The 12,262-nt window shown below is 47.7% G+C and overlaps 1 long non-coding RNA gene across 1 annotated transcript; it reads right to left on the reverse strand.

The window, feature by feature from the left end:
- Nucleotides 1–25: 25 nt before the first annotated feature.
- LOC140850397 (uncharacterized) lies at nt 26–11,300 on the reverse strand. The gene is made up of 2 exons (XR_012133184.1): nt 5,232–11,300; nt 26–4,678 (listed from the first exon to the last, which is right to left on the reverse strand). It is a non-coding gene; the product is annotated as an uncharacterized lncRNA (long non-coding RNA).
- Between the last annotated feature and the right edge of the window lie 962 nt (nt 11,301–12,262).

Genomic DNA, 12,262 nt, shown 5'->3' on the forward strand with positions numbered 1-12,262 from the left:
TTTGACTTTAAAATATACACATATATAATAAATATGTGTAATTTAATATATACATATATACAATGTTATAATTATGTATTTTATATATATATAAACACACACACACACACAATTCATCCCCTAGAGAGGCAACACCAAATCAGTACATGTTTAACTTCTTAGCTCAGGGAGTTTTGAAAAGAATCCCCACTGGAGAATTGAAGAAATGCAGGTTTTCTGGCCCAGGTAGCTGAGCAGCCTCAGTGATTCTGATGGTAGCCAGGTCTTTGAATACCAGACTTGGAGACCTTGGGGTAGAGCTGCCAAGGCAGTGGGAAGAAAACAGGGGTGAGAGAATATGCTCCTGTCAACCGACTTGCTGTTGCAGACCCTCCCTCCCAGGGGCAGGGGCCAAGCCAAGGATTTGACTAGTTCCTTTAATTTGGAGCCTCTGCATGCCTTTCCTTGCTTAATAGGTGCTTTGGGGGAAATGGCAATGATGGCCACTTTGATGGGAAGGTGTACCCAATCTTTGGGGCTAGATAAGGTCTAGAGAGGTCATCTAGTCCATTCCCCTGTCTCCAGGAAGCACTGGAATTATCCTAGCTGGGCAAACCTTTATCTTGTTTTGAGGACTTCGGAAGCTGGGCAATCCACACCCTTCCTTGCTCAGTCATTCTTATGTCTAAACATTTCTAGCCAGGAAGTCCTTCCTCATGTCTAATCCAAACTCTCTATGCTGTGAGTTTCTATAGAGTGGCTCTAGTGGGTCTGGTTGGAGACAAGGAAATTCCTCTTGCTTCCTTGCTTTCATCCTAGATCAGGAACCACTAGAGCCTTGAATCAAGCTTTATGCAAGTCACTAGTATTTCTGAGCTTCAGCTTCCTCATTTGTAAAACACTGCAGGAATTGAGAAAGTCCAGTGAAACTGTGAATGCAAAGGTGAATGTATGGAAGAGGCATAAAACTTGCTACTAACATGAGGCTATAATTATTGTTAACAAATAAAATACCTATCTTGGCTGAACTATTATATAAAATGGTTTCCAATTTGATGGTACACAAGACGATTTTAGGGGATACAAGAAGTATTTTAGATTATAGCATGTGTTAGAAAAAAAATCACTCATCAAATCCAGGATTTCGCAAGCGCTATTGCTTAGAACAAGGGCATGTTAAAACAACAACTTAACATTGTTTTAAAGAAAAATATTGAGAAAATAATATTGCAGGTAGCACAAAACTAGGACAGAAATCGTAAAGGTGGTTTGAGAAACGCTGGCTGAGTGGAGATGTCGAAGAGGAAGAAAAGGAGCTGGTTCCTAAAGTGGGCAAAAGTGGCTGAGTCAGGGGAAAAGTAACGTCCTGGAGGACAGGAGGAGACAACTGCTGAGCAGCTGTTGATCATCCTGCCCACACTTGTAGTCCTCTGTGTGTTCTGGAACAGTCTGTCTCCCCCACAGCTGAGCTGTTACCAGCTCCAGCAAGGCTGGTAGGCAGGCAGGGCTGGGATTTCCTGTCCATATTCATGGTCCCCAGGGCTCAGAGCCCCTTCTACATCCAGTTCTCCCCTACCAGGGGAACTGAACAACTCTAATCCCACGTTGATCCCTCCTGCAGCATTGCCCATCTGTGATTTGTTAGCCTGTGCTATGGAAGTCAGCTAGTGACTGGGAACTCGCAACTTCCCAAACAGATCCCTCTTCTCCACTCTCAGCGTGGGACTGGGCAAAGCGGCCCCCGCAGCAAAGGGCCTCTGAGACCCTCAGTGTGCCAGGCCCCTCAGTGGACACTGGGGACACAGAAAAGAAAAAGGTCCCTGCCCTCTAGGAGCTCACAGCTGAGCCAGGGAGATGCACCTCTCACTGCCATCCCAGCTGTGATGGAGCTATGCCTAAGACTCAGGCGGCTTTGGGGGATGCTGCCCTCTGCCTAGGCTCCTTGGTCCCCAGGACCAGCATTCTATTGGAAGAGTACATTGCCCCCCTGTGTCCCGGGAAGAGGCTCCAGGCAGCTCATTTATTCTCCATCTCCCAGCTCCTGCACTGAGCTCTGTAATGCTTCTTGTGATATGGACTTTCTCAAACTCTTGGGGCTGAACTCAGGTTCTCTGGAGCCTGAGAGATCACTACAGTGACTTCTAATGTTTGTGTTTTCATTTTGGAATAATCCAAAAAATTACTGTTAACATATTCTACATTCATCTGGATACTTGGCTTACAGCCGATTATGTGATCACAAAATGTTAGTGTCTACATTTGCACTGTTGTTTACAGAAAGCAGTTAACTCTTCTTGTTTTTGTTTTAAGTAGAAGCTATGTATAGAAAAATACACAAACCTTAAGTATATAGCTAGTTGAATTTTCACAAAGAGAATACATCTGTGAAACCAAGACTCAAAATAAGAAATGGAACATTATTACTGTGCCCCAACAGACTGTCCTCAAGTCCCTCTTCACCTCCCCAGTGGGGTGTAACCATTATCCTGATGTCTCCAACCATAGACCAGTCTTGCTTGTTTTTGAACTTCATATAATTGGAGCATATAGAATAACTCTCTGGTCCCTGGCCTCTTTCAACATCACGCCTGTGAGACTGATCCAAGTTGGCGTGTAGCTACATGGTTGACAGTGGCTAGCTTCTAGTCCATGGTTCTCAGACTGGGAACCACAGAAGTAGTTCTTAGGATTCCATGAATACTCAGTTGGAGAAAAGCAGACATGGGTGGCTGCTGACTCGGGTGGTTGGAAGGATCACGCTGCAGGGCAAACAGTCGTCCTGGGCATTCACTTCTCAGCCAAAGTTCTGCCAGTCATTCTCCAGACTTCCAGACTTGTAGTTTCCCCAGTGTACCACGCCCAGCCAGGCCTCTGTCTTTGCAGATGCTGTTCCCTCTGCCTGGATGCCTTCCCCTGCTTGTCTGCCTAGCAAAGGCCCATGTGTCTTATGTCATCTGAAAGTCTGCCTCCTCTGTGAGGTGTCCCCTGGATTCCCAGAGCCAATGCAGTCACCTTCTCTTGTGCTTCTACTGTCCTTTACCCATGTCGCCCCTGCAGCATTTATTATACTGTGTGGTCATTGCAGTCTATCTCCCCATTAGACTGTAGGCTTTGAGACTGGGAGTGTGGGGTGACAATAGACTCAGAGTGACCAAGGAGGGAGTCTTGCTGCACTCCCACCCAGGGCCATCACAGATGGGTAGGGTTCTCTGTCCTGGCTCACCTATCTCATTAAACATAGGGTTCAGTTGGCCCCAGCATCCCTGCACCATCAATAAGGATGGATGGCATGGGGCTTCCTTGGACAAGCCACCATGCCAGGGAATTAAAGGCCTGGAGAGCCCTGCTTGGGCCCAATGCCAGGCCCCAGGGCCCAAAGCTGAGATACTTTAACAGGCAGGCATCAGTTTCTTCATCTGTTAAATGGGGACAGTGAACCTGGTCATCTTCCTCTTTCCTGGGAAAAGTACCGGGTTAATAAATGCCCAAGACCGCACATGACTATACCTGACGCAATGCAAGCAGCCTTGAGGCAGGGGAATGGCCTTGGTGACCCTTGGTTCTCTCTTCCTGCCCAAGGACAGTATGAGACCCACAATTCAGCTGTGGCTGCTTATCTTAGTCCCCCACCCTGTCTTGGGCAGGTCTTGGTTTGGAAGCCCTAGTAGGCTTGCTAAGCATCTACCCTACTCATTCCTACCTAAATTGACCCAACCCCACACTTTACCCCTGCAGTGCTATGTCCCCTCCACTGCAGTGCATTGGGTTCCCTTGTCCCTTCTAACAAGCCTATTCAGAGTGCCCTTCCTCTAGGCAGCCTTCTATCTTTTTTTTTTATTAAAGTATCATTGATATACAATCTTATGAAGGTTTCACATGAGCAACATTGTGGTTACTACATTCCCCCCTATTATCAAGTCCCCACTACATACCCCATTACAGTCACTGTCCATCAGCATAGTAAGATGCTATAGAGTCACTCCTTGTCTTTTCTGTGCTGTACTGCCTTCCCCATGCCCCCCCTATATTATGGTGCTAATCATAATATCCGTTAATCCCCTTATCCCTCCCTCCCCACCCGCCCTCCCCAACCCCTTTCCCTTTGGTAACCATTAGTCCATTCTTGGAGTCTGTGAGTCTGCTGCTGTTTTGTTCCTTCAATTTTTGCTTTGTTGTTATACTCCACAGATGAGTGAAATCATTTGGTACTTGTCTTTCTTCCCCTGGCTTATTTCACTCAGCATAATACCCTCTAGCTCCATCCATGATGTTGCAAATGGTAGGGTTTGTTTTCTTATGGCTGAATAATATCTCTATTATGTATATGTACCACCTCTTCTTTATCCATTCATCTACTGATGGACACTTAGGTTGCTCCCATGACTTGGCTATTGTAAATAGGAAGTCTTCTCTTGTCAGTCTTGAGCATGCTGGGGCTCATCTATACAGTGGCATTTGGTGAATGGTTTGGATCCTAGTTGTCCCCCAACTTCCGATCCCCACTCTATCCTGAGTACAAGTAGGGCCATGGAACGTGGTCCTTAGAAAGGCAAGCTCCAAACCTGTGGACCAGCGAGGTGCAGCTCCCTGTTGCCATGGCAACTCACAGCATCCCAGTAAGCCTCTTCATTGGTCACTGAGATCGAGATCCCGCCTACACCATCGGAAGAGACCAACTGGAAGCAGAGTGGGTTGGACCCTGTTGGGGGATTCGTAAGGGTTCACCTAATGATTAGTTATTAGTAAGGGTGACTCCCCCAGAGGCCCACCCCCATACAGTCCCACTTACGGCCGTCCTGGCCAAGATGGAGCTGTATCCCAGAGAGGGGCGGGGGGTAGGGGGGGCAGGGGAGAGGGAACCTCTCGCAGTACGTTTCCTCGGGCGGGGCTGGGTAGATGCAGAGCTTGGTGAATGGACCAGGGAGGAAGCAGTTTTTCTTCCCCGCGATTCAGTGTGCCCAGGAGAGGCGGGGGGAGGACTCCCGATCCCTTGGGGCTGCAGCTGGGGAGGTCTCCGAGGGCTGCCAGGCAGAGGCAAAGGCGCTTTGGGGCTGGGGAGGTGGCTGAGGAGGAAAAGTATTAGGGAAGGATACTACTAGCAAAAGATGGCTGAAGCTCCTGGAGGTGGAAGGCGTCTGGGTTTGGGCTCACACAGGACCTGGGTTCCAGTCCCCACTCTACCCCCACCCCCAGCAGTGTCACCTTGCACACATGTGCCCTCCTCTCTCTGTTTAGGGGAGGGGTCCAAATACCTGTTACTTTGTGCCGACCCTGTGCTGAATACCCTACGAGTTTTCTCTCCTGCTATCTTTATCCGCATTTTACAGATGAGGAAACTGAGGCTCGAGGAGACTAATAAGGAGAAGCCCAAGGTTAGTTCAGTTACCAGACGATCTGGCTGGGTTGGTGGTTATCTGGGAGGAAGTGGGAGGTGCTGTTCCCACCCTCACCCCCAGGCATCCTGGCCTGCCCGGAAGGAAGGTCTTGCCCAGAGTAGACGCTTGCGTGATTTCCTCCAGCAAAACTGCGTGTCGCGCTTGGTGCAGCGGCGGGGCGGGTTGGGCAAACCGCCGCTAACTGGTTACAGCACCGTGACCACGCTAGATCAGAAAGGGGAAACAGCCTTCTCCAGGGAAGTTCACTCTGCCGAAGAACGCAGGTTAGAGAAGAGGTAATGGCGTGCTTGTAACTCCTTTTTGCCCTTTCAAAACCGCCTCAGATCACCTCTGGAAGCCCTCAGTTAACAGTAGCAGCCTGCTAATAATTTAACTTAGCCTGCTTGGGGTTGAGACCTGGCAAAGAGAGACCCCCTGGGACAGCACTGATGTCCGATGGAGGGGCTGGGGCAGTAGAGTGAGCGTTGGACTGAGCATTAGACCGGACCTAATCTCCGAGCCTCACATTCCTCATCTGTAAAATGGGCTTGATTGTGCGGATTAGGAAAAGTAATCATGACACCCACTAGAGCCTTTTTTGATCCACCTGTGATCCGGTGTCTCCCTGCAGGTGTGTCCCCCCACAACCCTAACCCATCCCCTACTCCCCCTATGCACACCCAGAATTTCCAGGGACCCCCACAGAGTCAGGGAGAGGCTTTTGCCCAGGTGCTCTTGCAGTTCATTTATGGAGGCCAGAGTCATTAACAAACACTCATAGAACACCTAAAAGTTGATGGTTTTTGAGTGTCTAACAGGAGTCACGCTCTGTTAAGTGTTGGACCCTGGTCAACCTTTTAACCAACCCAGAACAACCCTTCCTTTCTCCTGAAAAATATTGTTATCATCATCCCAATTTTGCAGATGAGGAAACTGAAGTTTCCTCAATAAAGGTTAAGAAAGTTCACACAGTGAATTTCAGACTCTGATGCAAAATGACAGAAAACCTGACTCAAACTGGTTTATGCTAAGAAGGGAATTTACTGGCTCAGGAAACTGAAAAACGTAGGCATGACTTGATCTGGAGACTCAAAAACATGAACACTGAAATCTCCGCTCTGCCTTCATCATTTGATGCCATGTTTGGGCTCCATGAGTGGTCTTCTGCAGCTCTAGGTTCATATCAACCCAAATTCTAGTTCTGTAGAAGAGGGTCTTCTCTTGGTAATCATAACACAAATCCCAGGATTTACCCTAATTTAACTTATGCTCTAATTAGGGGTCATGTGACCATACTGTAAAAGGCACTGCCCAGGAATATTCAGTGTTGACTGACAGGCCTGGTCACAGGCCCCACCTCTGCAGCCTCACCTGTACCAGTGGGCTGAAAGGAAAGGGGAGAAGAATGTTTCTCCGAAGGAAGAACAGAAGAGATGGGGAACGGGTGCCATCAGCTAACATGATCTGTGTCCTCCACTCTGAGCTCGCAAGGTCACACAGTTGAGAAGAGGTGGAGCCTGGATTGAGCCCCGGCAGTCTCATGCCAGAACCCACGTCCAAAACTCCTCTGCAGCTGCCACTACAGGTGCCAGCCTGGTGCTAAGCACCCAGCGGAGAAAACAGATGTGGAAGGAGTGGTGCCTGCCCTGGGAGAGAGCCCACCCCTTCCTCACTGGCTCCAGTGCCCGTCCCCACCTCTGGCCTTTGGTGCTGCCCTTCCTGGAGGGTCCTTGGAGCCTCTCTGATAGCTGGGCCCGGCGATTGCCCACCATGCTGGGAAGGCCTTTCATATTTGTCTGGAGTTATGCACTGTCTTGGGGTCTAGTTTATTGCTGTTTCTCCAAGCAGAGGGGACTTCAGAGACTGGAGTATGCTCCTCTCTCCCCTGTGTGTGTGTGTGGTCCCTCTCTGGAACCAGGCAGGATTTGTGCAGTAGACCACAAGTGTGATTTTGAAGGCCCTAGGAAGGCCCTTCCCTACCCCTATATACCTATATGTGGGATTTTCCTCCTTTAATTCCATAGGATCCAGTGGATACTTATGGGGGAAGATTCAAATTCCCTTGAGAGAGGGAGCATAGTAAGTCTTTTGACTCATTCATACTTTAGTGAGGAGTTCACAGAATCCTTCGTGGGGGTAGGCTTTGTTATCATGGCTACCATTTATTGAGTCCCTACTATGTGCCCCCACCCAATGCAAAAGCTTCTCTTGCGTTATCTTTAATCTTCATAATTCTGTTATTACCCCTGTTTTATAGATGAGGAAACTGAGGCCCAGAGAAGTTAAGGATCTTGTCTAAGGTCTATAAGCAGTGGAACAGAGCCTATACTGTCTATCACTCCACCAAGATAATCCCTAACCCTCTTCAGTTTACAAACATATTCAATGTATTCATATACATCTTTTGGAGATCCCTCCAGCTCAGCCAGGCAGGTAGTATGATAATCCTCATTTTATAGAGGAGAACATTGAGGAGGAGGCTCAATGCAGTTAACTGTGAGCAGCGGAGCAAGGAACTAGACCCAGTATTTCCATCTGAGATCAGTTCTCCTCCCTGGCCCCCAGCAGCAGGTGGCGAGAGGAGCCTTGAGTCAGGTCACTGGTGGCCTGGGGGCGGAGGGAGAGTGGTGGGCTTGGGAGCTGGGTTCTCCCAGAGCAAACCTGCTCCTTCCTCCCTTCTTCGTTTCCTCCTCCCTCCCTCTTCTTTCTTCTATTCCTTTTCTCCTCCCTTCCACTCATTCATTCAGCCACCTGAGCACCTACTAAGGGCTGGGGCAGGCAATGGCCAACACAAGTGTCCCTCATGTCCTGACAGGGCTGACAGTCTAAAAAGTGACCAACACTTGCTCTTTTGTGACTGTTTGTGGTAAGCTGGGCCCTGGGCTGAGTGCTGACCATGCATCATCCACAAAGCTCTCCTTCAGATAGGAGAAGGGCTTACTTAGGCAGGGCTAAGTGCATTATCTCATTTAATATGACTCCAGTCTGACCCCAGAGTCCAAGCAACTCACCACTAGACTGGGCTGCCTCCCTCTTGAGGGGTAGTGAGGATCCAGTGGTTACTTATGGAGTGATGAATACACACACAGTCCTAGCTCTGGGACTCTGGCACCCAGCACCAGAGGCAGTGTCTCTGCTGCCTCCAGCATCCTACCTACCATCAGGAACCAGGCCCCATCCCAGACAGGAAGCCGAGTGGGGAAAGGCCATCTCCCATGGCAGGGTCAGGCTGGCACACTTCACGACCTCTGGATGGAAACTTCCAAGGAAACTGAGTGAGAGTGATCTAACCAGAGGTCCTCAAAGGACAGCTCAACTGATCTCCCTGGGCAGCCTTTCAGCGTGACTTCCTTGTACCTCAGTTTCCTCCTCTGTAAGCTGACCTTCTCATAAGCTATGTCTGAAGTACTAGAAACTTCTAGAACCAGCTGAATGTTTCATCCTCCCTGCTTTCTGACCTGATTCTTCCAGGTTCTTCACAGGGATTATGTGTCCCACTTTACAGATGTGGTCAGCTCAGAAAAGCTGACTGCAGTCATAGAAAGAGTGTGAGAAATGCAGTGGGAACCCACCCAGGTCTTGGGTCTGTTGCCCAACAGGTATCCATTAAGCCCTCAGCTGAATGCAGAATCTAAAGATGCCAGGGTGATAAGGCAGTGAGCAAAATGGACTTGTCCTACCCCTAGAAGCACCAATTTCAGTAGGGGTGACAGATAAGACAGGTAATATTGGAAATGTTGGCAGGACAAGACAACAGAAGCTATAAGACTTTTGGCAAGGCAGAGGACAGAGGCCATTTAGAGCTGTCTCAGCTCCCACATTTGGGAGGACCCAGCAGAGCAAAGGTTTTGGGGCTAGGGAGTTGAAGTGGGGAATGCTGGGGTCTTGGATCAGTAGTCCTGGCTCAAGGAGGGTGCTGACTGGGAGAGGGTGTTGGTTGGAACTGCCCCACCCTCAGACATATCCACACCAAGCTCACTTTCAGCCTCTGCTTGCTTCCTCTCAGGCCGTGCTCTGCCTGCTTGGAGTTCCATCCCAACAGTTTCCTCGTCTTAGGTGGTTTCCAGCCCCACTTGCTTTCCTAGAGCCCAGTTCATCCATCACTCCTGCCAGTCATGTACCAGTGTCACTCTGAGTAACTCCAGGGACTCAGGGTGACCTCACCTGCTTCTGATTCAGTTTGACTCACCCTCTTCCATTTCTGGAAGGTGACTCTTGGCTGTTCTTACTGCATGCATGGGCATTTGGGGCCTGGAGTGGCAGTTCCCTCTCCCAACTCCCAGTGGTTAACCAGGTCTGTGTCATGCAGGGGAAGTGGGGGAGCCCTGAGAAGGGAACCCTCAACCATCTGGGATTAACTTTGTCCCTCTACAGCTTACTTTGGACATCTCCTTGCCAGTGATCACATTCTTCAGTCTACTTTCCTGTTCTTTTTTTTTTTTTTTTTTTTTTTTTTTCCAAGGTTGTCTGTGTCTACATGTTTATTTTTGAATTAAACCAAAGATATTCAGTGACCATGTGCAGTATGTTTTTTAAGTTTTAGTCATACAAATAATTAAAACATTTAAAAAGATTAAAATATTAGCCTCGAGTTTTTATAAATAGCAGAAGTGACAGCACTGCATGTACATTACTAAAATTAAATCATGGAATTCTCTATGATCGGTGGAAGACATCTATACCAAGCAAAGCATGATTTGATGTGGAGATGAAACACACGTTCCACAGGGTTCCCCACTCAGTCCCTCAGGCCCTTTCTGCCCACTGTCCCCCCAGGCAGTTCTACTCCCAGATGTGTAACTATCATCCACGATACTACCAGATTCCGCCTCACCCCTGACTGCCCTCTTTTCAAGTATTCCACCATTCCAGATTGGGGAACCTAAAAGGCCATATACCCCAAAATATTCTGTTCTTTCCCTCTTGATTTTTGGTTAATGGCCTCATAGTTCACTTAGGTGCTCGGGCAGAATCCTGGGGCACACCCACAGACCCCCGTCAGTCCCCACACCCCAGGCACTCTCTCCTGCCTGTTCTCCCTTTTTTTTTTTTTTTTTTTTTTTTTGAGAGGGCATCTCTCATATTTATTGATCAAATGGTTGTTAACAACAATAAAATTCAGTATAGGGGGGTCAATGCTCAATGTACAATCATTAATCCATCTCAAGCCTAATTCTCGTCAGTCTCCAATCTTCTGAAGCATAACGAACAAGTTCTTACATGGTGAACGAATTCTTACAGAGTGAATAAATTCTTACATGGTGAACAGTACAAGGGCATTCATCACAGAAACTTTCGGTTTTGATCATGCAATATGACCTATAAACCATCAGGTCAAATATGAATATTCATTTGATTTTTGTACTTGATTTATATGTTGATCCCACATTTCTCCTATTATTATTATTATTTTTATTTTTAATAAAATGCTGAAGTGGTAGGTAGATGCAAGATAAAGGTAGAAAACATAGTTTAGTGCTGTAAGAAGGCAAATATAGATGATCAGATGATCAGGTGTGTGCCTATGGACTAAGTATTAATCCAGGCTAGACAAGGGCAGCAAGACATCCACGGATGCAGAAGATTTCTCTCAAAGCAGGGGGGGTGAGGTTCTGAGCCTCACCTCTGTTGATCCCCAAATTCTCACCTGATGGCCCCCCTGCGACTGTGCCTGTCTTAGGTTGTTCCTCCCTTGAGGAATCTTACCCGTCTCTGGCTAACCAGTCATCTTCCGGGGCCATACAGGGAAATGTAAAGTTGGTAAGTGAGAGAGAAGCCATATTGTTTGCAAAGGTTAGCTTTTTACTTCTTTGCAGATTTATGCCCTGTGGCTTCTATGCCCAGCACTTGTCTCGAGGTATCTTTACCACCTGGAGGAATTATGATACTCGGTAAATTCGATATGAGGCACGAATTCTATTTAAGGTTTGTAATTAGGAAGGAAGAAGAAATACTTTCCTGTTCTTAACAGGAAAAGGACATTACCTTGGGAGAACTGCTGTTGTTAACTGATCGTTTATTATGAGCTGGGCACTCTGTAGACATCATCAGAGTGTCACAACATTCTATTATTGGTTTTCATTCCCAGATAAACCAAAGCTCAGAGAGGGGACTTAACTTGTCTAAGGTCACACAGCAGGGAATTGGCTGAGATGAGATTGTAATCCAGGGGTCCCTTGACTCTAGAGTTATTTAACCAGGGTCACACACTTGAACACCTCCCACCTTCAGCTGCCTACAGGTAGAAGAGGGAAGAAGGAGATCATTCCATTCACCAGGTTTCAGCCTGCTCAGATCCACCCTCACGCACCCCCAGGATCCCTGTGTAGTGTTGTTGGAGGGGACAGAGGAGCCACCATTTGCTCAAACCTCAAGAGTCTGAGGACCATCACTTCCTTGGTGGGAGGAAACCCAGACCTACAGTAGGACTATAGGAGGCACTCCCCTTGTGAATGGGCCAGGCCCATACTACTTGGTAGGAGTCACGGCTGGTCATCCCACCTCATTTTTAGGTGGGCTCAGGCCTTCCACTCCAGCTTTCCCCCTTGCTTCCCCTAGCTGGTCCCCAGTCTGCTCCAGATCCCTCCCACTTGATCTCTCCCACAACTCATCTACCTTCAAACTAGATGAGTCTGTTCAGCCCAGAGCTGTGGTGTCCAATAGTACAGCCACATGTGCTGCTGAACATTGGAAATGTGACTAGGGCATACGAACTGAATTTTAAACTTTATTTAATTTTAATCAGTTTATATTTACATTTTAAAATTGATGATGTAGTTATTGGAAAACATTTACAAATGTGTGGAACAACTTGTGTATGTGAATCGACTTTATCAATTGCAAATTTTATGAAATCTAAATATAGATCATTTTCTGATGCAAATTTAGCAAGTGCTGTAAGTGTAAAG

Source organism: Manis javanica, chromosome 7 (genome assembly GCF_040802235.1).
Source record: "Manis javanica isolate MJ-LG chromosome 7, MJ_LKY, whole genome shotgun sequence".
NCBI lineage: Eukaryota > Metazoa > Chordata > Mammalia > Pholidota > Manidae > Manis > Manis javanica.